The sequence below is a fragment of the Macaca fascicularis genome, chromosome 14, assembly GCF_037993035.2.
Source record: "Macaca fascicularis isolate 582-1 chromosome 14, T2T-MFA8v1.1".
Lineage (NCBI taxonomy): Eukaryota > Metazoa > Chordata > Mammalia > Primates > Cercopithecidae > Macaca > Macaca fascicularis.
This window is the reverse complement of record NC_088388.1, coordinates 32,323,612-32,348,548: the sequence shown is the minus strand read 5'-3', so window position 1 is coordinate 32,348,548 and position 24,937 is coordinate 32,323,612. Positions and strand designations below refer to the sequence as shown.

The 24,937-nt window shown below is 44.0% G+C and overlaps 1 protein-coding gene across 7 annotated transcripts in view; it reads left to right on the top strand.

Moving 5' to 3' along the window:
• The first annotated feature begins 14,096 nt into the window (after positions 1 to 14,096).
• Positions 14,097 to 24,937, top strand: part of HIPK3 (homeodomain interacting protein kinase 3) — a 106,797-nt gene continuing 95,956 nt past the window's right edge. For 4 of the 7 annotated variants that reach the window (XM_074013987.1, XM_074013986.1, XM_005578253.4 and 1 more), the window contains exon 1: positions 18,956 to 19,507. The gene's annotated coding sequence lies outside the window, so the exon portion shown is untranslated. Of the gene's footprint in view, positions 14,209 to 18,955; positions 19,508 to 19,883; positions 20,308 to 24,937 lie in introns of those variants that run through there. The other 3 variants (XM_005578254.4, XM_005578250.5, XM_045371657.3) reach the window with 2 other exon arrangements.

The following is a 24,937-nucleotide window of genomic DNA, read 5'->3' as shown; positions in this document are numbered from 1 at the left end:
AGGTGCTGCAATGATGTTATCTGTGGTTGTTGTGGATTTTTCACGAGAAGATTAATAAACTAAAAGCTTTTTTTTAAAAAAAGGTCATCTTATTCATTTTAATGCTGCAATGTATTATTCCATTTTATGGCTGTACCATAGTCACTTATCTAAACCCTCTAAGGTACACATTTCTTTTTTTTTTTTGGATATGGAGTCTCACTCTGTAACACAGGCTGGAGTGCAGTGGTGGAATCTTGGCTCACTGCAAACTTTGCCTCCCGGTTTCAAGCCATTATCGTGCCTCAGCCTCCCAAGTAGCTGGGATTATAGGCGTGTGCCACCACACCTGGCTAATTCTTGTATTTCTAGTACAGACAGGGTTTCACCGTGTTGGCCGGGCTGGTCTCGAACTCCTGACCTCAAATGATCAGCCCGCCTCAGCCTCCCAAAGTTCTGGGAGTACAGGCGTGAGCCGCCGTGCCTGGCCAGTTACACTTTTCATTTCCACATTTTAACATTTCTGAAATTACTTTTTAGTTATTTTATTTATTTATTTTGAGACAGGGTCTCCTTCTGTCAGCCAGGCTTGAGTACAGTGGCCGGATCTCAGCTCACTGCAACCTCCACCTCTCCAGCTCAAGTGATCCTCCCACTTCAACCTCCTGAGTAACTGGGACTACAGGTGCACACCACCACACCTAGTAGTTTTTGTTGTTGTTGTTTGAGACAGAGTTTCTCTCTTATTGCCTAGGCTGAAGTGCAATGGTGTGATCTTGGCCCACTGCAACCTCCGCCTCCCGGGTTCCAGTGATTCTCCTGCCTCAGCCTCCCAAGTAGCTGGGATTACAGGTGCATGGCACCATGCCTGGCTAATTTTCGTATTTTTAGTAGAGACAGGGTTTCACCATGTTGGCAGGCTGGTCTTGAACTCCTGACCTCTGGTGATCTACCCGCCTCAGCCTCCCGAAGTGCTGGGATACAGGCATGAGCCACTGCGGTGCCAACATTTCTGAAATTAGGATGTCACTTATATTTTATCATGCATGACAGGTTAAAATTACTATCTGCCAGGCAGCATTTGTGACCTAATTGTCTTTGACTTGCACAGGTAAACTTGATCATAATTATTCAAATTTATGTCACTTTAATTCAGTTATGTGCATTGTTAGTACTACAGGTGTTGGGTTTAATTGCTGTTTAAAATGTTCAGATGAAGATGGTGACTTGGCACTGTGGCTCACGCCTGTAATCCCAGCACTTTGGGTGGCCAAGGTGGGCATGATCACTTTGAGCCCAGGAGTTCAAGACCAGCCTAGGCAACATGGCGAAATCCTGGTCTCTACCAAAAATACCAAAATTATCACACACCTGTAGTCCCAACTGCTCAGGAGGCTGAGGCAGTAGGATCCCTTGAGCCTTTGAGGTTGAGACTGCGGTGAGGAGCTATGATTGTGCTCCTGCACTCCAGTGTGGGTGACAGAGTGAAACCCTATCTCAAAAAAAAAAAAAGAAAAAAAAAGTGGTATTGCAACTTTTTGTTGAAACACAAATTTGTTGTTTATGAGGAAAGGACAGACACAGAGCAGTGGGACATACATTTGATATTTAGTGAAGCAAATATTTGTCATTCAGGGAGTAACTAATTTCATGATTTTTTTCTACAAAGGAATGACTAAATTCTTTATGAGATGGAAGAAAGTAAGACAGTCATAAGTGATGAAGTTGTTTCAAAGCAATGGGAGGCTGGCATGACTGATTTATACATCTCACAGGACCAGTATTAAGGCATTTTGTCATAGTTTAATTGGCAGCAGTTTTTCTTTCTTAAAGGCCCATAAAATAATAATAATTTTACTACAAATGATCTCTAAGAGTAGATGACCTACATTACAGTATCCATGATAAATAACAGACACTGTGCTGAGACTTTACATCTGGGCTGGGTGCGGTGGCTCACGCCTGTAATCCCAGCACTTTGGGAGGCCAAGGTGGGTGGATCAATAGGTCAGGAGTTTGAGACCAGCCTGGCCAAGATGGTGAAACCCTGTCTCTACTAAAAATACAAAAATTAGCTGGCCACAGTGGCGGGCACCTGTAATCCCAGCTACTCAAGAGAATGAGGCAGAAGAATCGCTTGAACCTGGGAGGCAGAAATTGCAGTGAGTGGGCCACTGCACTCCAGCCTGGGCAACAAGCAAGACTCTGTCTCAAAAAAAAAAAGACTTTACATCTGGCCAAGTGTAGTGGCTCACGCCTGTAATCCCAGCACTTTGGGAGGCCAAGGTGGGTGGATCACTAGGTCAGGAGTTTGAGACTAGCCTGGCCAACATGGTGAAAACCTATCTCTATTAAAAATACAGAAATTAGCTGGGTGTGGTGGTGTGTGCCTGTAATCCCAGCTACTCAGGAGGCTTAGGCAGGAGAATTGCTTGAACCTGGGAGGCAGAAGTTGCAGTGAGCTGATATTGTGCCACTGCACTCCAGCCTGGGCAATAAAGCAACAATCCGTCTTTAAAAACAAAAAAAAACTTTATGTCTATTTTACCTACAGTTTCTAATTGCATTTTTTTAAATAAACTTTTTTTTTTTTTTTTAAGATAGAATTTCGTGCTTGTTGCCCAGGCTGGAGTGCAGTGGCGTGATCTTGGCTCACTGCAACCTCTGCCTCCCAGGTTCAAGCAATTCTCCTGCCTCAGCCTCCTAAGTAGCTGGGATTACAGGTGCACACCACCACGTTTAGCTACTTTTTTGGTATTTTTAGTAGAGATAGGGTTTCACCACATTGGCCAGACTGGTCTTGAACTCCTGACCTCAGGTGATCCACCTGCCTCGGCCTCCCAAAGTGCTAGGATTACAAGTGTTAGACACCGCATCTGAATGGCTTCAATTTTTTAGGATAGTTTTAAATATACAGAAGAATTGAGAGCATAGCACTGAAAGTTCTCATAGACTCTACCCCCACAACCATAATTTCCTCTATTATTTACATCTTAGATTAGCATGGTACCTTTGCCACAATTAATGAACCAATACTGATATATTATTAATAACTAAAGTTCACAGTTTATTCAGATATTCTTTGTTTTTATCTAATGTCTTTCTCTGTTTCAGTATCCCATCCCTGGAACATTAGGTATCTAATAATCATTAGGTTGCATTATATTATTTTTAATTTTTATTTTTATTTATTTATTTTTTTGAGACAGAGTCTCACTCTGTCGCCCAGGCTGTAGTGCAATGGCATGATCTCGGCTCACTGCAACCTCCATCTCCCCGGTTCAACTGATTCTCCTGCCTCAGGCTCCTGAGTAGCTGTGATTACAGGCACCCACAACCATGCCCGGCTCCTGAGTGGCTGGGATTACAGGTGCCCACCACCATACCTGGCTGATTTCTGTATTTTTAGTAGAGATGGGGTTTCACCATGTTGGTCAGGCTGGTCTCAATCTCCTGACCTCGTGATCTGCCCGCCTCGGCCTCCCAAAGTGCTGGATTACAGGCGTGAGCCACCGTGCCTGGCCAATGTTATGTTTTTTTTAGTCTCTTCTTGCCTGGGACAGTTTTTCAGACTTCCCTCATTTTTCCTTGAAAGTTTTGAAGGGTACTGGTCAATTATTGTGTAGGATGCACCTCTATTGAAATTAACTGAGGCCAGGCACGGTGGCTTAGGCCTGTAATCCCAGCACTTTGGGAGGCTGATGCGGGCAGATCACGAGGTCAGGAGATTGAGACCATCCTGGCTAACACGGTGAAACTCCATCTCTACTAAAAATACAAAAAAAATTAGCCGGACGTGGTGGCAGGCACCTGTAGTCCCAGCTACTCGGGAGGCTGAGGCAGGAGAATGGCATGAACCCGGGAGGCGGAGCTTGCAGTGAGCCGAGATCATGCCACTGCACTCCAGCCTGGGTGACAGAGCGAGACTCGATTGTCTCAACACACACGCGCGCGCACACACACACACACACACACACAGAAATTAACTGGATATTTTTCTCATGATTAGACTGGTGTTACAGGTTTTAGGGAGGAAAAACAGAGGTAAAGTACCACTTTTGTCATATTACATAGTGTCAACATGATTCATCACTGTTGATGTTGAACTTGATCACCAGGCTAAAGTAGCATTTGTTAGGTCTCTTCACCATAAAGTTACTCTTCCCTCAACCCTTGTTTTGATACTGTACGCTTTGGAAGGAAGTCACTATGCGTAGCCCACACTTAAAGACTGAAGGGTTATGGTCTCTCTCTTTGAGAGCTGAGTATCTACATAAATTATTTAAAGTCCTTCTGCATGGGAGATTTGTCTCTTCTTCCCCATACATTTACTTATTTAATTATTATTTATATCACCATAGAATTATGGATATTTATTTTTCACTTTGAGTTATATAGTCCAATGCTATTTCATTTATTTTGTTGTTTAAAATGTTCCAGGGTTAGCCATTGGGAGCTCTTTCATTTGGCTCCTGTGATCATTTGACACTCAGCGTTTTTATTTTTGTTTGTCTGAGAACTTTCTGGAATCTAATTGAATTTTTACAACGATGCCATTGTAAGTAGGTATTAGAATCTCCTTAGTTACAGATGAAGAGACTGAAGTTTAGAGAGGTTAAGTAGCTTGCCTAAGTCACATAGGAAGTAAATGACAGGATTTGCATTTTGCTCTGAAAGCTTCTCATAATATTAAGTATCTTATTCTGGTATTTGATAGTATGATAAATTACACATCCTTTTAAGAAAAATAATTCTGCCATCATAGTCTGTTAGATGTATGCATTTCTATCATTATTTTGGACTTAGAGGAGAAAAATGTATCTGCCTGGAGCCAAACACATAATTTTTGGAATTGCATAACCCTGTGAGTGAGTGTGTGAGTGTGTGACTGAGTGTCCACTCAAACTGCCAGAGTTCCAATTATCTCTGGCTCAGGGATTGTTCACCTTCCTGTGGGAGTTCATTTGCCCCTCTATGCATAGGTTACTGCAGGCACTTGTAGTATAATATGTCAGGCGATGATTTTGTTGCCAATGTCTTAAGGGATGACACTCTTTTCATTCATCCCACAAGGCTTTATGAGAGTCTGCTGCTCTGGTGGAGCTTACACTGTAATAGGAAGAGACAAAATAAACAAGCATGAAGTTAGTACAGCCACTATGGAGAACAATATGGAGGTTCTCAAAAAATAGAAATAGAACTACCATATGATCTGACAATCCCACTGCTAGGTATATCCCCAAAAGAAAGAAAATCAGTATATTGAAGAGATACCTGCACTCCCATGTTTCTTGCAGCACTATTTGCAATAGTCAAGATTTAAAATTAACCTAAGCATCCATTAACAGATGAATGAATAAAGGAAATGTGACACATATACACAATGGAGTACTATACAGCCATAAAAAAGAATGAGATCCTGTCACTTGAAATAACATGGTTAGAACTGGAGGATATTATGTTAAGTGAAATATGCTAGGTACAGAAAAACAAACTTCACGTGTTCTCATTCATTTGTGGGAGCTGAAAATGGAAACAACTGAACTCATGGAAATAGTAGAATGATGGTTATCAGAGGCTGGGAAGGGGAGTGGGGGCAGGGGGCAGGGGAATGTTAATGGGTATGAAAATGTAGTTAGATTTTTTAAAAAAGAAAATATATTAGCATGAATAAGATCTGGTATTTAACAACACAATAGGGTGACTATACTGAACAACAATTTATTGTACATTAAAAAATAAGGAATATAATTGAAATGTTTGTAACATAAATAAATGATAGATGCTTGGGGTAATGTATACTCTATTTATCCCAATGTGACTATTAACACATTACATGCCTGTATCGAAATAACATATATACTCCATAAATATATACACCTACTGTGTACCCACAAAAATAAAAAAATTTAAAATAAAAAAAAGAAAACAGGCCAGGCGCAGTGGCTCAAGCCTGTAATCCCAGCACTTTGGGAGGCCGAGGCTGGTGGATCACGAGGTCAGCAGATCGAGACCATCCTGGCTAACACGGTGAAACTCCATCTCTACTAAAAATACAAAAAAACTAGCCGGGCATGGTGGCAGGCGCCTGTAGTCCCAGATACTCGGGAGGCTGAGGCAGGAGAATGGCGTGAACCCGGGAGGCGGAGCTTGCGGTGAGCCGAGATCGCGCCACTGCACGCCAGCCTGGGCGACAGAGTGAGACTCTGTCTCAAAAAAAAAAAAAAGAAAAGAAAAAAAGAAAACACAAAATAAACAAGTATGTAAGAAAATTAACAAGGTATTTTTGGACGTGATAAATGCTAACCAAAGGCCCGTGCGCCCAGAATGCAATAACCGAGGTGGGTAGCATGGTAGGGGATGAGGCAGAGAGAGAGGCTTTGTGGCTCACAGTAAAGAACATGGGTGTTACTCCCTTTTCAGTGGTTGGCTTTGGCTGGGTTCAGAAAGGGAAGGGATATGGTCTGTCTTGCTACTCACAGACCCTATTGCATACCACTCTTTCTGGTTCCTCCTCCCAAGCCACACTGGCTTTCTGACTGCTCCTAGAATATGTCAAGTTTTTTTCTGCCTTTGAGTCTTTACATTGTTTATTTCATCTGCCTGAAAAAACAATGACCACCACAAAAACCAAAACTATTCCATCACATAATGGTATAATTCTTCCTTCATATCATTCAGGTCTCTACTTAAAGCTACATCCTATCTAAAAATGCTTCACCACCACGTCTCTTCTTCAATCCCTAGGAACTCTCTATATCTCCATCTGGCTTTGTATTTTTTCTTTTTTTTTCTTCTTGAGAGTGAGTCTCACTCTGTTGCCCAGGCTGGAGTGCAGTGGCGTGATCTTGGCTCACTGCAGCGTCCACCTCCCAGGTTCAAGCATTTCTCCTGCCTCAGCCTCCCGAGTAGCTGGGATTATGGGTGTGCACGACCACTGCTGGCTAATTTTTGTATTTTAGTAGAGAGAGGGTTTCACCACATTGGCCAGGCTGGTGTCAACCTTCTGACCTCAAGTGATCCGCCTGTCTTGGCCTCCCAAAGCACTGGGATTGCAGGTGTGAGCCACTGTGCCTGGGCTGGCTTTGTATTTCTTAGAGTATGTTTTGCTACCTCGCTTTATTTCTTCCTTTACTTGTTTATATTCTGTCATCCCTATTAGAATGTAAGTGCCACATGAGCGCATGGATTGTGTCTGTACTGTTCATCATTACATCCTCAGTGCCTGGAACATTGTCTAGTACATACAGGGTGATTTTATTAGTTATCACTTACTGTGGAACACATTACCCCCAAAACTGAGTAGCTTAAAACAGCAACCATCTGTCTCATAGTTTCTGTGGATGAGGACGTCAGGAGAGGCTAAGCTGGGTTTGTGTGGCTCAGGGTCTTTAAGGAGGTTGCACCAATGTTGGCCAGGGTTGCGTTCATCTGAAGGCGTGACTGAGGCTGCAGGATCTGCTTCCAAGCTCTTTCATGTGGCTACTGACCAAAGGCTTCAGTTCCTTGCCAAATGAGTTTCTCCACAGGCTTGCAACATAGCAATTGCAGAAGTATCAAGGTGAAAGCCATAATAACTTTTTGTGACCTAGTGCCTGAAGTTGCACACCATCATTTCCATTTTATTTTGTTTGTTAAGAACAAGTAACTAAGTTCAGCCCACAAAACGAAGAAAATTAGGGTCCACTTCTTTTTTTTTTTTTTTTTGAGACAGAGTCTCACTCTGTCACACAGGCTGGAGTGCAGTGGCGCAATCTCGGCTCGCTGTAACCTCTGCCTCCTGGGTTCAAGCGATTCTCCTGTCTCAGGCTCCCGAGTAGCTGTAAATACAGGTGTCTGCCACCATGCCCAGCTAATTTTTGTATTTTTAGTAGAGATGGGGTTCCTCCATGTTGGCCAGGCTGGCCTCAAACTCCTGACCTCCAGTGATCTACCCACCTCAGACTCTCAAAGTGCTGGGATTACAGGCATGAGCCACTGCACCCAGCTGACCATCTCATTTAATTCTCAGCTTCATGCAAGGTAGACATAATTACATCAAATTCAAAGATGAGGAAAAAGACTTTGGAGGCTATGAAATATGCCCCAAGTTGCACAGTTAACTGAGGATTCTCCTCTTGTCAAAAGACAAGAAAGGAAGACTGTATCAGCACAGCTGCTACATGAGGACAGGCATGCTTTACACTGCAGATATCACAGATGTGTGTGTTTATTATGATGTTTTTCTAACAGATGGCAACAACGTGTTGCCTTAACAAAATTGGTATATTAAAAAAATTTTCTGGGTCAGGTGCAGTGGCTCATACTTATAATCCCAGTATTTTGGGAGGCAGAGGCTAGAGGATCACTTGACAACAGGAATTCAAGATCAGCCTGGGCCACATAGACAGACTCTGCCTCTACAAAAAATTAAAAAATTGGCTGGATGTGGTAGCACATGCCTACAGTCCCAGCCATTCAGGAGGCTGAGGTGGGAGAATCACTTGACCCTGGGAGTTTGAGACTTCAGTGAGCTGTGATCACACCATTGCACTCTAGTCTTGGCCATAGGAAAAAACTGGTATATATTTAAAAAAAAAAAAAAGATAATTTTCTGACAGATGGAAGTAGAGTCAATGCCTTTTTCTTATTCCAACAAAGGCTTTGTTTGGGCTATGGTCTACTCTGGATATTATAAAACATAAAATAAAAGTATGTTTTAAATAGCATACTTTTCCTGGCTGGCTGTGGTGGCTCACACCTGTAATCTCAGCACTTTGGGAGGCTGAGGAGGGCAAATCATGATGTCAGGAGTTTGAGACCAGCCTGGACAACATGGTGAAACCCTGTGTCTATTAAAAATACAAAAAACTAGCTGTGCATAGTGGCAAGTGCCTGTAATCCCAGCTACTGGAGAGCCTGAGATGGGAGAATCACTTGATTCTGGGAGGCAGAGGTTGCAGTGAGCCGAGATAGTGTCACTGCACTCCAGCCCAGGTGACAAGAGTGTCTCAAAAAAAAAAAAAAAAAGCATACTTTTCCTAATATTAAACTTGAATTTACTTGGGGAATGAGTATTTTGATCAAAGAAAGAAGTAATTTCAATGTGAAGGATCTCTGCATACCTGGTGGGAAGAGGTGTGTACCAATGGGGTGCTTTTGATAATGAGAGCATAATCTGAAGTAGTTTGAAGAGACAGTCTTTGAACAAATAATGGAGAAAACCAAGTATGTAGACAAAATGTAATATAAGGGGTATCCTGAGGAAAAACAAGGAAGAAAGAGGGCCAGTCCAAGCCTCACAAATTTTCTTAGACCCACTTCTATTGTCTGTTATGAAAGTTTTATTTTATGTATGTATGTATTTATTTATTTTTGAAACAGAGTCTTGCTCTGTTGCCCAGGGTGGAGTGCGGTGTCCCAATCTCGGTTCATTGCAGCCTCTCCCTCTCAGGTTCAAGCGATTCTCCTGCCTCCTCCTCTTGAGTAGCTGGGATTACAGGTGCCCGCCACCACACCTGGCTGATTTTTGTATTTCTAGGAGAGACAGTGTTTCACCATGTTGGCCAGGCTGGTCTTGAACTCCTGACCTCAAGTGATTCTCCCACTCTGACCTCCCAAAGTGCTGGGATTACAGGCCTGAGCCACGGTGCCCAGCCTGTTCTGAAAGTTTTAAAGGCACAGCTATCCTCAACGTTCATCCACTCTGGCGCCCTTCTGTCCCAGTAGAAGGAACAGTTCCTTACACTGTGTCCTCTAGAAGAGCGGACTAACACATATGCAGGATAGATTATGATGTGGTATGAGAATTGAACTTCAACCCAGGAGGCGGAGGTTGCAGTGAGCTGAGATAGCGCCACAGCGCTCAAATAATTTCTTTCTAAGTGCCTGACATTTCACTATCCCAGAGGAATCTGTGTTAGCAGGCAGGGTTTTTGCTGTAGTTGGTTATGGTTATGTGCATGACTGAACACACTCCACTTTCGTAAGGTCCTTGCATACTTCCTGATACATTTCACCATGGCACATGAGCTCAGAAACAAGGAATGGGTGATTTACTACCTAAAAATAGGCAATCAACGTTTAATATGGAAGGACTGAAGGGAAGAAGGAATATAAAGAGAGGGAAGAAGGAATTTGGAAATAAATAAATAATAAATCAGGGAGTTCCTATTTTGGGACTATAGACAGTCTTTCTCATTTATAAATGGAATGACTGAGGCAAGAGGACTGGACCTGTATGGTCTTGGGCAAGTAATGAAATCTGAGTTTTTGTTCTTACTTAACCGAACCTCTGTTCTTTCATCCATAAAACAAGATGAAACCAGATGAGCTTGAACCACTGTTCTCCATGTACTGTTTTAGAGGATCATAAAATTCTACTTTCCTTTCATAGTTTAATATTTGTCATAGCCATGATTTGATGCTGAGACCTGTCAGGAACACAAATCTCAATTTTAAGTCCTCGCAAGAGAAATTAAAATCTCCTTTAGGATTACCTGTTTTCCAGAAACATTTTAAAGACTTCATTTAGTGGAAATCTGTATTTTGAAATAGAGGTTTAAGGCCAGACAGCTTGGGTACGAATCCAGCTCCATCATTTACTATGTAACCTTGGACAAGCTGGTTCTCCTTCTTTTTTTTTTTTTTTTAATTAGACAGGGTCTCTGTAATCCCTCACTGGTAAAATGAGAATAGTAATAGTTACCATTTTTTTATTTATTTGAGACAAAGCCTCACTTGATCACCCAGGCTGGAGTGCAACGGTGCAAATTTGGCTCATTGCAACATCCGTCTCCTGGGCTCAAGCTGTCCTCCTGCCTCAGCCTCCCCAGTAGCTGGGACTACAGGCATGTGCCACCTTGCCCAGCTTTTATATATATATATATATATATATATATATTTACTTACTTATTATTATTATTTTTTTTTTCCTGAGACAGGTTCTCGCTCTGTTGTCCAAACTGGAGTACAGTGGCGCGATCTCTACTTACTGCTAACTCCACCTCCCGGGTTCAAGCGATTCTCATGCCTTAGCCTCCCAAGTAGCTAGGATTACAGGTGTACCACACCACGCCCAGATAATTTTTGTATTTTTAGTAGAGTTGGAGTTTCACCATGTTGGCCAGGCTGGTTTGGAACTCCTGACCTCAAGTGATCTTCCCAGCCTCCCAAAGTGCTGGGATGACAGGCATCAGCCACCAAGCCCAGCCTAATTTTTGTATTTTTTGCATAGACTGGGTTTTGCCATGTTCCCTAGGCTGGTCAAAAACTCCTGGAATCAAGAGATCCTCCCGCCTCAGCCTCCCAAGGTGATGGAATTACAGGTGTGATCCACCATGTCCAGCCTGGAGAAGTTTCTTAAGCTCTCTGTATTAATGTTAATCTCTCTGTATCATTTATTTATTTATTTAGAGACAGAGTCTCACTCTGTCACCCAGGCTGGAGTGCAGTGGCACCAATTTAGCCCACTGCAACCTCTGCCTCCTGGGTTCAAGCGATTCTCCTGCCTCAGCCTCCCAAGTAGCTGGCATTACCACACTTGGCTAATTTTTGTATTTTTAGCAGAGACAGGGTATCGCCATGTTGGCCAGGCTGGTCTCAAACTCCTGGCCTCAAGGGATCCTCCTGTCTCAGCCTCCCAAAGTGCTGGGATTATAGGTGAGCCACAGTGGCTCAATTACTGTTGAGCCACAATAGTTATCTTTGTGTTATTTAATAAAATAATTTAGAACAGTGCCTGGTATACAGCAGGAACTAAACAATATTTGTGAGGTGAATGAATATCACTTAAGAATTGGATGTTCAGGCAGGACGTGGTGGCTCACTCCTGTAATTCCAGCACTCTGGGAGGCCGAGGTGGGTAGATCACCTGAGGTCAAGAGTTCAAGACCAGCCTGGCTAACATGGTGAAACCTCATCTCTACTAAAAAATAAAAAAATTAGTTGGGTGTGGTGGCTCGTGCCTGTAATCCCAGCTACTCGGGAGGCAGAGGCAGGAGAATCACTTGAACCCGGGAGCTGGAGGTTGCAGTGAGCAGAGATGGTGCCACTGCACTCCAGCCTGGGCGACAAGAGTGATGTGCTGACACACACATACACACACACACACACACACACACACAAAAGAATTGGACGTTCAATCAAAGCTTTTTGGAAGGGTAAACATTTAACTTTGAAGAATGGCTACTGGGCATGGAGAAATAAGGGTTAGAGTTGGGGAAAGGGAAAAGAACACTTTGGTGGGATGATATGGAGTATAGGAAAAATGGTTAAAACGTTAAATTTATGGGATCCCACTGTAATATGCCTCAACAGCCAAACTAAAACACAGGGACATTTTCAGTAGGTAAAACAAGAGTCCTAAGGTTTGTGAGCAGGGAAATGTTGAGATGAAAACAAGACTGAAGGCTTACTTGCTTTGTTTTGCATTACCTTAGTTTAAACATTTTTAAAAATATAAAACCAATGCTAGTTCGTTATATTGCATCATAAGTGCATTTGACTTCTGAGAACTAAATGTAGCAGCTCTGGAGAGAAAGAACAGTGTAAATGGTGTGAGCGCTGGCAGGACTTTCCACTCAAGTTGTTGAAGTACATGGCCAATGATTCAATCAATCCTGAAAGGTGCATTTTGGCAAAACCTATGGAAATAATGTGCCAAGGACTTTAATTATTCCCCAATCACAGAGAGATTGTTTGGGTGTCAGATGGGGTGGCATGCTAGTGTATTCATTTTCCTGGAGGAAGAAATTGAATGATTTATTGAGGGCTCTAGCAAAACTTGGACAAAGAGGGTGATTACTACACTGTATATAAAGAAGATGATCAGCCTGGGCAACATGGAGAAACCCCGTCTCTACAAAATATACAAAAATTTGTCAGGTGTGGTGGCACATGCCTGTAGTCCCAGCTGTTCGGGAGGCTGAGGCAGAAGAATCACTTGAGCCTGGAAAGTCGAGGCTGCAGTGAGCTGTGATTGTGCCACTGCACTCTTGCCTGGGCGATGGAGCAAGATCCTGCCAAAAAAAAAAAAAAAAAGAAACTGAAAAAGCTAACCAGTTATTACAATCTTCATAAAATTTCTGAAGGGCTCCAAGAGATGAAAAGTGAAAATTTAATTTATGACTAACTATAAGTAACATATCATTAATATAGACATATTGTGTCCAGGTTGTATATACAAAACAACGTATATTATGGTTTATGGGTAATTTAGGTAATTTTCAAGGATGAATTTTACTATGTGAGATTTTTGCCTTGCGCTGACTGTAGTACCTAACTCTCAGAGGAAGATGAGATTGCGGAGTTCCAAAAATATGTGTTATCGTACAATTTAGTAAAAACAGTTTCTTCTTCTTTTTTTTTTTTTTAAGAAGGAGAAGCAAATCTTTGGGCTGCAAAGAGTTACGTGAGTGGGCTTTTTGGTTATGCAAAGTGGTAGGAGTGGCACACTCCTGAATGGATTCTTTTTTTTTTTTTTCCATTCCAGTTGCCCCTTCCTGAGGCTCAGGTATACAAAGCTGATCTCTGGGAAGAAGACGGATTATTTGTATAACAAAGCTAGGATAGCTGGGTGTGGTGGCTCACGCCTGTAATCCCAGCACTTTGGGAGGCTGGGGGTGGGTGGATCACCTGAGGTCAGGAGTTCCTGACCAACATGGTGAAACCTATCTCTACTAAAAATGCACAAATTAACCAGGTGCGTTAGCACACACCTGTAATCCCAGCTACTCGGGAGGCTGAGGCAGGAGAACTGCTTGAACCTGGTGGGTGGAGGTTTCGGTGAGCCAAGACTGAGCTATTGCATTCCAGCCTGAGCAACAAGAGCAAAAAAAAAAAAAAAAAAAAAAAAAAAGGAGAGCAAAAGAGAGAGAAAGCAAGCAAGCCAGGATCTCCTGGGAGGGAGGAGACAGAAGTCCTCTTGGCGAACATCTCCTCCTTGATACTAGTAACTAGGGGGCTCTTTTTGGTTGACAGGGTACCTCCTATTCTCCCAAGGTCTAATGGTAAGAAAGGATACCCAAGGACTGGAGAACAAAAACAAAAACAAAACAACAACCAACTTCCCTGAGGAAGGGGAGTGTGGGTTGGCGACTCAGGCTCTGAAAAAGTTCCCAGCTTTTTCTTGAAACTGCATGGCTTTGGACAGAAGCATCAGCATCATTTGCGGAGCCTGCGGAGGGCCATTTCTTCATAGGAACACCTATATGTGGTTTAACGAGGAGCAATGGCAGTGAAGAACACAAGGTGAGTGTGAGGAGGACTGGCCTCCTTTGGGAAGAGTAATTTATTTTTATTTTTAATTTTTTTTAGGCAGAGTTTCATTCTGTCGCCCAGGCTGGAGTGCAGTGGTGTGATCTCAGCTCACTGCAACCTCTACCGGCTAGGTTCATGCTATTCTCATGCCTCAGCCTCCCAAGTAGCTGGGATTACAGGTGTGTGCCACCACAACCAGCTAATTTTTGTATTTTTAGTAGAGACGGGTGGGCTGGTCTCGAACTCCTGATCTCAGGTGGTCCACTCGCCTTGGCCTTCCAAAGTGCTGTGATTACAGGCATGAGCCACCACACCTGGGCTGGGCAGAGTCATTTTTGGAGGCAGAGGTGGGAGGAATAGCTGAGGGAAAGGGCTTGGATTTCATGGCTGGGTCATCTCAAACAATTGTGACTTCTCGCAGTGTGAGTTTATGGAGGGCTTTTTACTGATTCCACAGAAAATTTATTTTTTCACTTTACAAATATTTGAGTTCCCTTTACATGCCAGGCCCTGTTCTAGGCTCTGGGGATCAAAGCATCAAGAAAACAGACAAAAATTCTTGCCCTCTGAAAGCTTACCTTGAGGGACAAGGCAACAGAAAATATATACCATAGTATCTAAGATGATGGCAAGCCCTAAGGAGAAAGATAAAGACAGGGAGTGTAAATCACTGAAGAGGAGGCTTCGCCATGAAGGCAATATTTAAGTAAGGACAGGAAAGAAAGCTGGATGGCTATACTTGAGGAATGTTTCAGGCAGAAGGTGATCCTGGCACCTATGAAGCTCTAGAGAGTGATTGGAGTAAGGAGACAAAAAGTTGATTGAGTTCCTTGTGAGCGAGTTCTGTGAAGGATTTTATTTATTTATTTATTTATTTATTTATTTATTTATTTATTTATAGACAGGGTCTTACTCTGTCACCCAGGCTGGAGTGCAGTGGTGTGATCACAGCTCACTGCAGCCTCAGGGCCCACCTCAGCCTCCCGAGTAGCTGGGACTATAGGCGTGCACCACCAGGCCAGGCTAGTTTTTGTATTTTTTTGGAGAGAGACAGGGTTTTTTTAAGAGGCTAGGTCTTGCTCAGTGATATAATTACAGGTGTGAGCCACCAGGCCTGGACCTTAAGCAATTTTTTTGAATGAAAAGATTAAGGTTTTTTTTTAGTATCTTCTTGTTTAGTTTTTAGAGGCAAGATCTTGCTCTGTCACCCAGGCTGGAGTGCGGTCGCAAAATCACAGCTTACTGCAGCCTGGAACTCCTGGGCTCAAGCGATCCCCCGACCTCAGCTTCCCAAAGTTCTGGGATTACAGGTGTGAGCTACCATGCCCTCCCCCTAGCTGGCATTTTTGAGAGATCTTAGCACTATGACAAATTTTCCCTAAAAAAACCAAAAAACAACCCTCAAACTTTATAAAATAGCTACATCAGGGGCTTTGAGAAATTATCTGGATGTTTGTATTCAGAAGAGATTTGAGGGCCTGGCACGGTGGCTCACACCTGTAATCTCAGCACTTTTGGGAGGCTGAGGTGGGCGGATCACTTGAGGCCAGGAGTTCCAGACCAGCCTGGCCAACATAATGAAACCACATCTCTACACTAAAAATAAAAAAAAAAAATATTAGCTGGTTGTGGTGGTATGTGCCTGTAGTCCCAGCTAGGTGGGATGCTGAGGTGGATGGATTCCTTGAGCCCAGGGAGTTGAAGCTGCGGTGAGTAGAGATCACACCACTGTACTCCAGCCTGGGCAACAAAGTTAGATTCTGTCGGGTCAGGAGATCGAGACCATCCTGGCTAACATGGTGAAACCCCACCTCTACCAAAAATACAAAAAAATTGGCTGGGCGTGGTGGCACAGGCTACTTGGGAGGCTGAGGCAAGAGAATCGCCTGATCCTGGGAGGCGGAGGTTGCACTGAGCTGATATCGTGCCACTGCACTCCAGCCTGGGTGACAGAGCAAGACTCTGTCTCAAAAAGAGAAAGATGTGAGGGGGAAGAAATTAGAGGTAAAGAAATTAGGTTAGGAGACAATAGGTATAAAGTGAAGGGGGGCTGGAATTAATCATTTACTTATTTTGCAACATTTACTAATGTCTTACTACAAGTCAGGCACTGTATTGGGCACTTGCGATGTAATGGTTAAAAAAAAAGATGAGACCGGGCACAGTGGCTCACGCCTGTAATCCCAGCACTTTGGGAGGCCGAGGCGGATCGATCACGAGGTCAAGGGATCGAGACCATCCTGGTCAACATGGTGAAACCCTGTCTCTGCTAAAAGTACAAAAATTAGCTGGGTGTGATGGCATGTGCCTGCTGTCCCAGCTATTCGGGAGGCTGAGGCAGGGGAATCGCTTGAACCCAGAAAGGTTGCAGTGAGCCGAGATTGTGCCACTGCGATCCAGCCTGGCAACAGAGTGAGACTCCATCTCAAAAAAAAAAAAAAAAAAAAAAAAAAAAAAAAAAGAGTGAATTCCCTCCTGGAATGTATAGTGAAGTGAGTAGCAACGTACAGGCAATAGAAAGGAAAATAAATCCTTGTCCCTCATTTCCACCTCTTCATAGATGTAGCAAATACAGGGAATGAAAGCCCTCCATTAGAGATGGCTTCCTTAAATGTCTGCAAAAATTCTGAAATTTGAAATTCTAGTGGAATAGTTTCCCTGTTCCTCCTGAAAGATTTATCTATTATTTTAACTTTCTCCTTTGAGTAATGATTTTATCCTATTTGGTTTTTTTGACTATTGTTCTTAAGAAAAATAAAAAGTAACGAAATACTAAGTGAAAAGGAATGGTTCATAGGCTGCTCTCTGAAAGGCAGCCATTGTTTTGTTCTTCTATATTGGAAGACTTTTCAGCTGGTTATCCTCCGTAACTTGAAAACAACTGTCATTCGAAAGTGTTATTTCCAGTGGTCTCAGGGCATACTATCCTTTCTCTTTTATTTTATTTTTTGAGACAGTCTCTGTCGCCCAGGTTGGAGTGCAGTGGCTCAAGCGATTCAAGGGATTCTCTTACCTCAGCCTCCCGAGTAGCTGGGATTACAGGCGCCCGCCACCACGCCCAGCTAATTTTTGCATTTTTAGTAGAGACCAGGTTTCACTATGTTGGCCAGGCTGGTCTTGAACTCCTGACCGACCACAGGTGATTCACCCGCCTCAGCCTCCCAAAGTGCTGGGATTACAAGTGTGAGCCACCGCGCCCGGCCTCCTTTGTCTCTTAAAGGCATTCTCCAAAATACTCATCTTCCGGTTTGAAGAGCAGCAGGGATTAAATGTGTATTATTATATATGCAGCAATTTGCCACTCCCTTTGCCCTGCCCCAGTTACTGCAGTAGAAAATGTCTGGGAATAGCCGGGCGCGGTGGCTCAAGCCTGTAATCCCAGCACTTTGGGAGGCCGAGACGGGCGGATCACGAGGTCAGGAGATCGAGACCATCCTGGCTAACACGGTGAAACCCCGTCTCTACTAAAAAATACAAAAAAAAAACTAGCCGGACGAGGTGGCGGGCGCCTGTAGTCCCGGCTACTCGGGAGGCTGAGGCAGGAGAATGGCGGGAACCCGGGAGGCGGAGCTTGCAGTGAGCTGAGATCCCGCCACAGCACTCCAGCCTGGGCGGCAGAGCGAGACTCCGTCTCAAAAAAAAAAAAAAAAAAAAAAAAAGAAAATGTCTGGGAATAAATACATCTGTGGTAAATTCAATCTTCCTAGTTAAGATTATGAAGGAAACAAAAAAAGGACACTTCCATTCCAGAGAGAAAGGTGTTTGTTTCCCAAAAGGTTAGACATTGATTCAGAACAAAGGGAACCTGACGCAACCGGTATTAAAGAAAATCAACTCTGAATGTGAGGTATTAGAAAGCCATTTGTTTCCTAGGGAAAAGTAAGGAGGAAAGAGCGGGTGGGAGACACGGGCTTTACTGTATAACCTTGGTTATGTCACCTAAACTTCTTGGAACTCCTGTGTAAGAGTTGGGACCAAGGATCGCAAAGGTTCTTTCATTCCTAAAATTCTATGGTTCCACGATTATGTGAGTTGAAACAGGCCATTCTGTTGATTTCCTAATCTCCAAGAGGAAGGAAACTGATCTTTGGGGGTTAAACCGACTAATTTAATGGAGAATCACCAATGTGGAGGTGGGCGAACTTCACAATTACGGGGTTTTGGACAGTAGAGGTGCTCTTGAAAAATTTCCAAGAGAACCTTTCCCCCATCCTTTAACCTGGCGTTACAATTCTCTTCACTCTTTGGGATAGGGGAGCGGGCAGAATCTATTTTAGATTGAGGTAGTTCATTTGACTGAGCATTTCCCCTTTCCGTATTTTTGGACCCTTAACGACTAAATGCCGAGAAACAGATCCTTAATTACGGTTCCGGGATCTCGAAAGGCCTGTAAAATCCTGCTTCCGCATCTTAATCCTTTCTTCGGGTATTGGGATCTTTTTTAAAATGTGTATTTCTGGCGGAGGGGGCATGGAGTGAGGTTCAGAATAGCAGCGCGGGACTGATGGATGCTTCTTTCGCCGGAGGCTTGGCTTGTGGGACTCCGGGTCGGGGCCGCACGGGCTGCCAGGCGGACTCCGGGAGACAAGGGCGCGGCTGCGGACTGGCGGGCGGACCCCGGGGAGGGGCTTCACGGAGGAGCAGCGGCCAGAGCGGAGCGGAGCCGCCCGGGCTGGGCGTGCAGCGCTGCCGGGCGGGCGGTGGCGCTGCGGAGGCGGTGGCCGAGGCCGGCGGGCGCGGAGGAGGGGCCCGAGGCTGGGGCGGCTGGTAGCAGCTGCCTCAGTGACGACTGCCGGCATCTCGGCGACCTGAGGAGATCAAGCCGTGGGCCCCGTCGTCGCCGCCACTCCCGCCTGTCTTCCTTCTCCGCTCCCGGCCGGGGCGTCAGGAATGGGCCCCAACCGCCGTGGGCCCCGCACCCTGCGTCGCCCGTAGGCCCCAGCAGCCGGAGGCCAACCGGCCTCCCACTACCCCTCGCCCTAGCTAAGCCGTCCCCACCCCAAATCCCCGGGAAGGAAGATGAGGGAGACAGGCCCGGCGCTTAGCAGCCAGAGCAGCAGCAGCAGCAGTAGCAGCAGCAGCGGCAGCGGTCGCGGGAGGGTGTTTCGCCGTTTCCTCTCAGCCGCCAGGACAAGATGGCAGCGGCCGCGGAGAGGGGCTGAGCCCGGGCTGGGTGGTGCCGCCTGCTGAAGCGCCTGGCTCCCAGTCCCCGGCACGGCTCTGCGCCCCACCCCGGACATGCTCAGGGCTGCGGCCGCCCGAAGAGGAGAGAGCGCAGGCCTCTAGGAAGGTAAGGGAGTCGAGCGAGGGGCGCCGCCACCGCGGGGTGTGGGGATCGGCTCCGTCCGCGGACTCCACGGCCAGCGAACCCCAAGCCTGACCCGGGTCTGGCCCGACCCCTCCGGAGCGGCCTGCACTCGTTGCGCGTCCCGTGCCCCATCCGCATCCCCAGTGCTCTCGTGCTCCCAGTTTCCGCCCTAGCCCCCGCGGTGTGGCCCGGTATGGGCCGCTCCCTCGAAGCCGGCGCCACGCCAGGCCCTGGGCCGCCGGACGCGGGGGCCGCAGCCTCCGGGAAGCCGCGCCTGGCCGGGGCTCGGGGGCCTGGGCCTCCCCCTCCCCCTGCCAAGGTTGCGCAACGGCTCTTCCCAGCAACCGAAGTTTTGTTTAGTCCCACGGGGAGCCTCTTCCCCCTCGGCAGCCCAAGGCCGTAACGACGGAGATCTCTTTCCTTTCATTAAGGGGAACAAACGCAAACACGCGCACGCACGCAGCTTGAGCACCCCAGCCGATGGCCCCGTCCCCGGCTTTGTGGCCCCGTCCCCAGCGTCGCGGAGCGGCGGGTTTGCAGGGTGTCAACTCTGGGGACGTGCGTGCGTGTGATTGTTGGGGTGGAGAAATGTGATCCGCGGCTCCGCGTCCCCAGCGGCGGCGGGAGGAAGGCGTGGCGGCCGCGCGGCGGGGCTGTTGCCGGCTTCTCTCGTTACGGTGGCGGCCGCTCGCTTCCCTTCGCCGCACTAGGAGAACTGGCAGAAAGACTTTGGAGGAGAATGTCTGTTTCTCTGTCGGGAGGGAGACGGCTGTTGTAAAATGGTATGTGGCTCTCGGGGAATCCTGTTGTTCCCCAGTCTCATCTCTGCTTGAGGAATTGCGCTGAAGAGTGTATGCGTAAATTACCCTGGACTTGTTACAGAGTAGTCGTAACACGTTCAGGCCTTTGAACCGTGTTTTCACAACCTCTTACTGCTCTGTTAGGGAATTTGTTTTTCCACCTGTCAGTTGGCTGCTTCTAATTATAATAAGGGGCTTCTATTAGCAACAGCAAAAAATTTCAGTTTATCGTCCAGTTTAGAGGGAAAGCTCATAGTTGGTTCTATTGTCAACTTTGTTTTGATGTCTGTCTGGTACAGGGCCGGAAAAGTTAGCTGGCAAACCAGTCTGCGCGTGTGCTTTTGCGTACTTTCTAGTAGTTTGGAGATCTGCTGACGCTTTTTCCCTTTTTGCTGTTTTAGGTATTTGCTTTTAGCTGTAGCTTCTGAAGTGGAAGTACTTATATTCAAACCATTTCAGTTAATTTCAAAGTTTTGGTTGCTGGGCTCTTTAAAATTTTTAAAGAGGTTTCCTTTCTGATCAGATTTTTTGATGAAAAGTCTTGAGCCGTAACGGTGGTTACTGTTTACCCAACTAAGACATTTTAATCCTATATTCTTATTTAATTTTTCAGAAGCTGGTGAAGTCTCACCATATGTTTGATAAGTCTAGATTCTGCTTATGTTTGCAAGTGCAGTGCTAATTTTATACAATGAGCAATGATAAGGTTTAGATAGGTCATGATTAAGCTTAGTATTTTAAGTAAACAAAATATGACTGACTTTTTTTTAAAAAGTTTTCATAGTTTTATTGATTATCTTATGCTTTCGTGACACTTATCAGTAATTGCAGTTTTACCAGCCAGATACAGTTATTTAGTTTTAAGTCAATGAAATATTTCTTGGTGTATTTATGGCTGCATTCATAAAGTGCAGAGGACTCTTATTTATGAAATATAATGCTTAACCTGTTTGAGGCTTTTCTTTTTTGAAATTTACGTATTTAAAATTTGTGTTAAGGCAGAGATGTGTTGAAATATTTGTGATGTTTGGGCTTGTCGTTTTTTGGGAAAAATTTGTTCCTTAAAATCTCCCCCCCACCCAAGGGGATCTCTTTTCTAAGAAAAAAGTATTTGTGGAGAACCTTAGATTAAAACTGTTGTAAAAAAGTAAGATGAGTTTGAAATCTAGAACAGAACTGGCCATTAAATGTTTCAACTTTATATTTGGGCCTAGCTGACTACAGTAGCTGAACATACATATTAGGCAAGCAGATCATAACATGGTAAGCCAGCCTTACTTAGTTTATTGTCAAAATATATTTTCCATTGAACTAGTCATTACCTTGCTCATAAACCAGTGTCATTGGCTTTTGGGCATGGGGTTTTAGAGTCACATTAAAATGGATGGTTTATATGAGATACTTCTTCTTGTAAATATGCTTGAAAAGAAGCTGTAGATCATACTCTTAACTTTTTGGATACCATAAAATAGGGTGTAAATTACAGAGGTAGGTTGCTGTTGCAAGTGTGGCATGGGCACATAGGTTTTTATGTTTAATGCAAGATATGGAGAGCCTCCCTGCACCCCTGCAACTTAAAAAAGCAGCAGCTATCAAATTAATTTTTTGATTGAGCTTTTGTTTTTAATATTTGATGCATGAACCCGAAAGCATATGGAAAGGAGGAAAGGGAAAATGTAAATTTCAGAATGCTACAATATTATTTTTCAGACCTGATTCACATCTATTTCATGGAATGCTTGTTTGCATGTTATTTTTCATTTGAAGGTTAGTATGACTTATCTTGGTAACTTTTGAAGTTAACTTTATTTTACCAGGTAAGAGAGTTAACTTATTAAGTGTTATTTTCGTAGCAACAGTTTACCAAGTATGATGTTGAGGTAAATTAGAATTGCACTATTGGTGGTTAATTCAAAGGCATAAAAATGTAGTTCCCATTGCAACCTCACATTTAAGTTTGGAGATGAAAAGATGTCATGGTGATATTTAGATTCAAAGATATTCTGTGGAAATTCTCCATATTTAAAAATGCTTCAAGAAGTTGTTATTCCTGCCTCTTAACTCTTAGAGGACACAGAATAACTTGATTTATCGCTGCCAAAATAAATATTCGTGTTGTAGCTGTCCTGGTTTTCTAATGTCCAAAGTTGAGACTTCCAATGTGGTGTGTTTAACTTGGAAGTTACTTCTTTTTTTTTTTTTTTTTTTTTTTTTGAGACGGAGTCTCGCTCTGTCGCCCAGGCTGGAGTGCAGTGGCGCGATCTCGGCTCACTGCAAGCTCCGCCTCCCGGGTTCACGCCATTCTCCTGCCTCAGCCTCCCGAGTAGCTGGGACTACAGGCGCCCACAACCGCGCCCGGCTAATTTTTTGTATTTTTAGTAGAGACGGGGTTTCACCGTGATCCGCCCGCCTCGGCCTCCCAAAGTGCTGGGATTACAGGCGTGAGCCACCGCGCCCGGCAACTTGGAAGTTACTTCTGAAAACAAACTACTAAAACTTTGTTAAAATGGAGGACTCTATCAGTGTGTTTATTTTTTAAAAGGTATTCCGCCCCCACCCCCCACCCCCCACCCCCCGCCCCCCAGCCTTTCACTGGGATGTAGTATTTCTCTTTTTTAACTTTTCGAGAGCTTTGTCATGGGGAATCTTTTGTGTATGATACCAGTGTAAGTCTAAAGGGATTATATATATATATATGTATGTATGTATGTTTTTTTCTTTTTAAACTTTCAGGTTCAGGGGTACATGTGCAGGTTTGTTATATAGATAAACTTGTGTCATGTGTTTGATGTACAGATTATTTTGTCACTCAGGGACTAAGCCTAGTACTCAATACTTTTTCTGCTCTTCTCCCTCCTCCCATCCTCCACCGTCTGGTAGGTCCCAGTGTCTGTTGTTCCCCTCTTTGTGTCCATGTGTTCTCAGCATTTAGCTTCCACTTGTAAGTGAGAACGTCTGGTATTTGGTTTTCTGTTCCTGCATTATTTATTAAGGATAATGGCCTCCAGCCCCATCCATGTTCCTGCAAAGGACATGACATTCTTTTTTTATGGCTGCGTAGTATTCCATGGTACATATGCAGCATATTTTAAAAAAATCCAATCTTCCATTGATGAACATTTAGGTTGATTCCATGTCTTTGCTGTTGTGAATAGTGCTACAATGAACATATGCATGCATGTGTCTCTATGATAAAACAATACATATTTCTTTGGATATATACCCAGTAATGGGATTGCTGGGTCCAGTGGTAGTTTTGTTTTTAGCTCTTTGAGGAGTCACCACACTACTTTCCACAGTGGCTGAACTAATTTACATTCCCACCAACAGTGTATAAGCCTTCCCTTCTGCAACCTCATCAGCATCTGTTATTTTTTGACTTTTTAGTAATAGCCATTCTGACTGGTGTGAGATGGTATCTCATGGTTTTGATTTGCATTTCTCTAATGATCAGTGATAAACTTTTTTTCATATGCTTGTTTGGCCACACACATGTCTTTTGAAGAGTGTCTGTTCGTGTCTAAAGGAATTATTTTAAATGTCCTAACTGGTTCCGGATCCAACTGCTTAAAAATATGTATCTTGCCTAATACTTAGGCAACTTATATTAAGAATATATATTTAGAGAAGTACTGAGTCAGTGGAGGCTTTTAGGATAGTTAGTACTTATGTGGCCTACTTAAGGAAGAATAGTTCACTTCTTTTGGTTGGCTTGGTATGTAGTTAAGAGTGGTTTGGAGGAAGAACAACTTAGTGTGCTGCTTCTGTAGCTTTGAGCTTTTGTTTTGAATATTAGTCACTTGTAGGACCAAGATAGAATAGATATTTGCAGGATGTATGTAACACATTTATAAGTTTGTCAAATGAAACCTTGAGCTTTTTAGCAGATCAGGCTGTTCTCCTCAGTTGATACTTGGAACATATGTTACTAAACAAAGGCAGCATATTGTCTGGATTCTGAGACACCACTGTTATACCAGGGACCTAGAGCCTCTGTTCTTACTGTGTGGAAATTAAAACAACTAGATGAGTATTGTCAATATGTATTGTATTTTTAGGACAGCATTTGTGGTTTGGAGACAGTTAAGTTATTAAGCAGATTTACTTTGTCTTTTATATTTGGCAGTTAATGCCAAGTTAGTACTTGCGAAGGCTTTTTTCAACAGAAAGTCCTTGAAAGGGAGCAAACTGAGGACCATATTTTTGACCTTACATGTATTTTGTTACTTTAAACTAATTTCTGTAATTTTTATACTTAATCTTTTCTCTTTTTATATTTATTTTTTCTATTTTTGTATTTATTTTTTCTTTTACAGACAGGGTTTTGCTCCATGGCCCAGGCTGGAGTATAGTGGTATGATCATAGCTCACTGCAGCCTCAACCTCCTGTGCTCAGGAGATCCTTCTGCCTCAGTCTCCAAATAGCTGAGACTACAGGAGGTACCGCCACCATGTGTGCTAATTTTTTCATTTTTTTTTCTTTCTTTCTAACATGGTCTTACTGACACCTGGAATTTTTCATTTTTCGTAGAGATGGGGTTATGCTTTGTTGCTCAGGCTGGTCTTGAATTCCTGGGCCCAAGCGATCCTCCTGACTTGGCCTCCCAAAGTG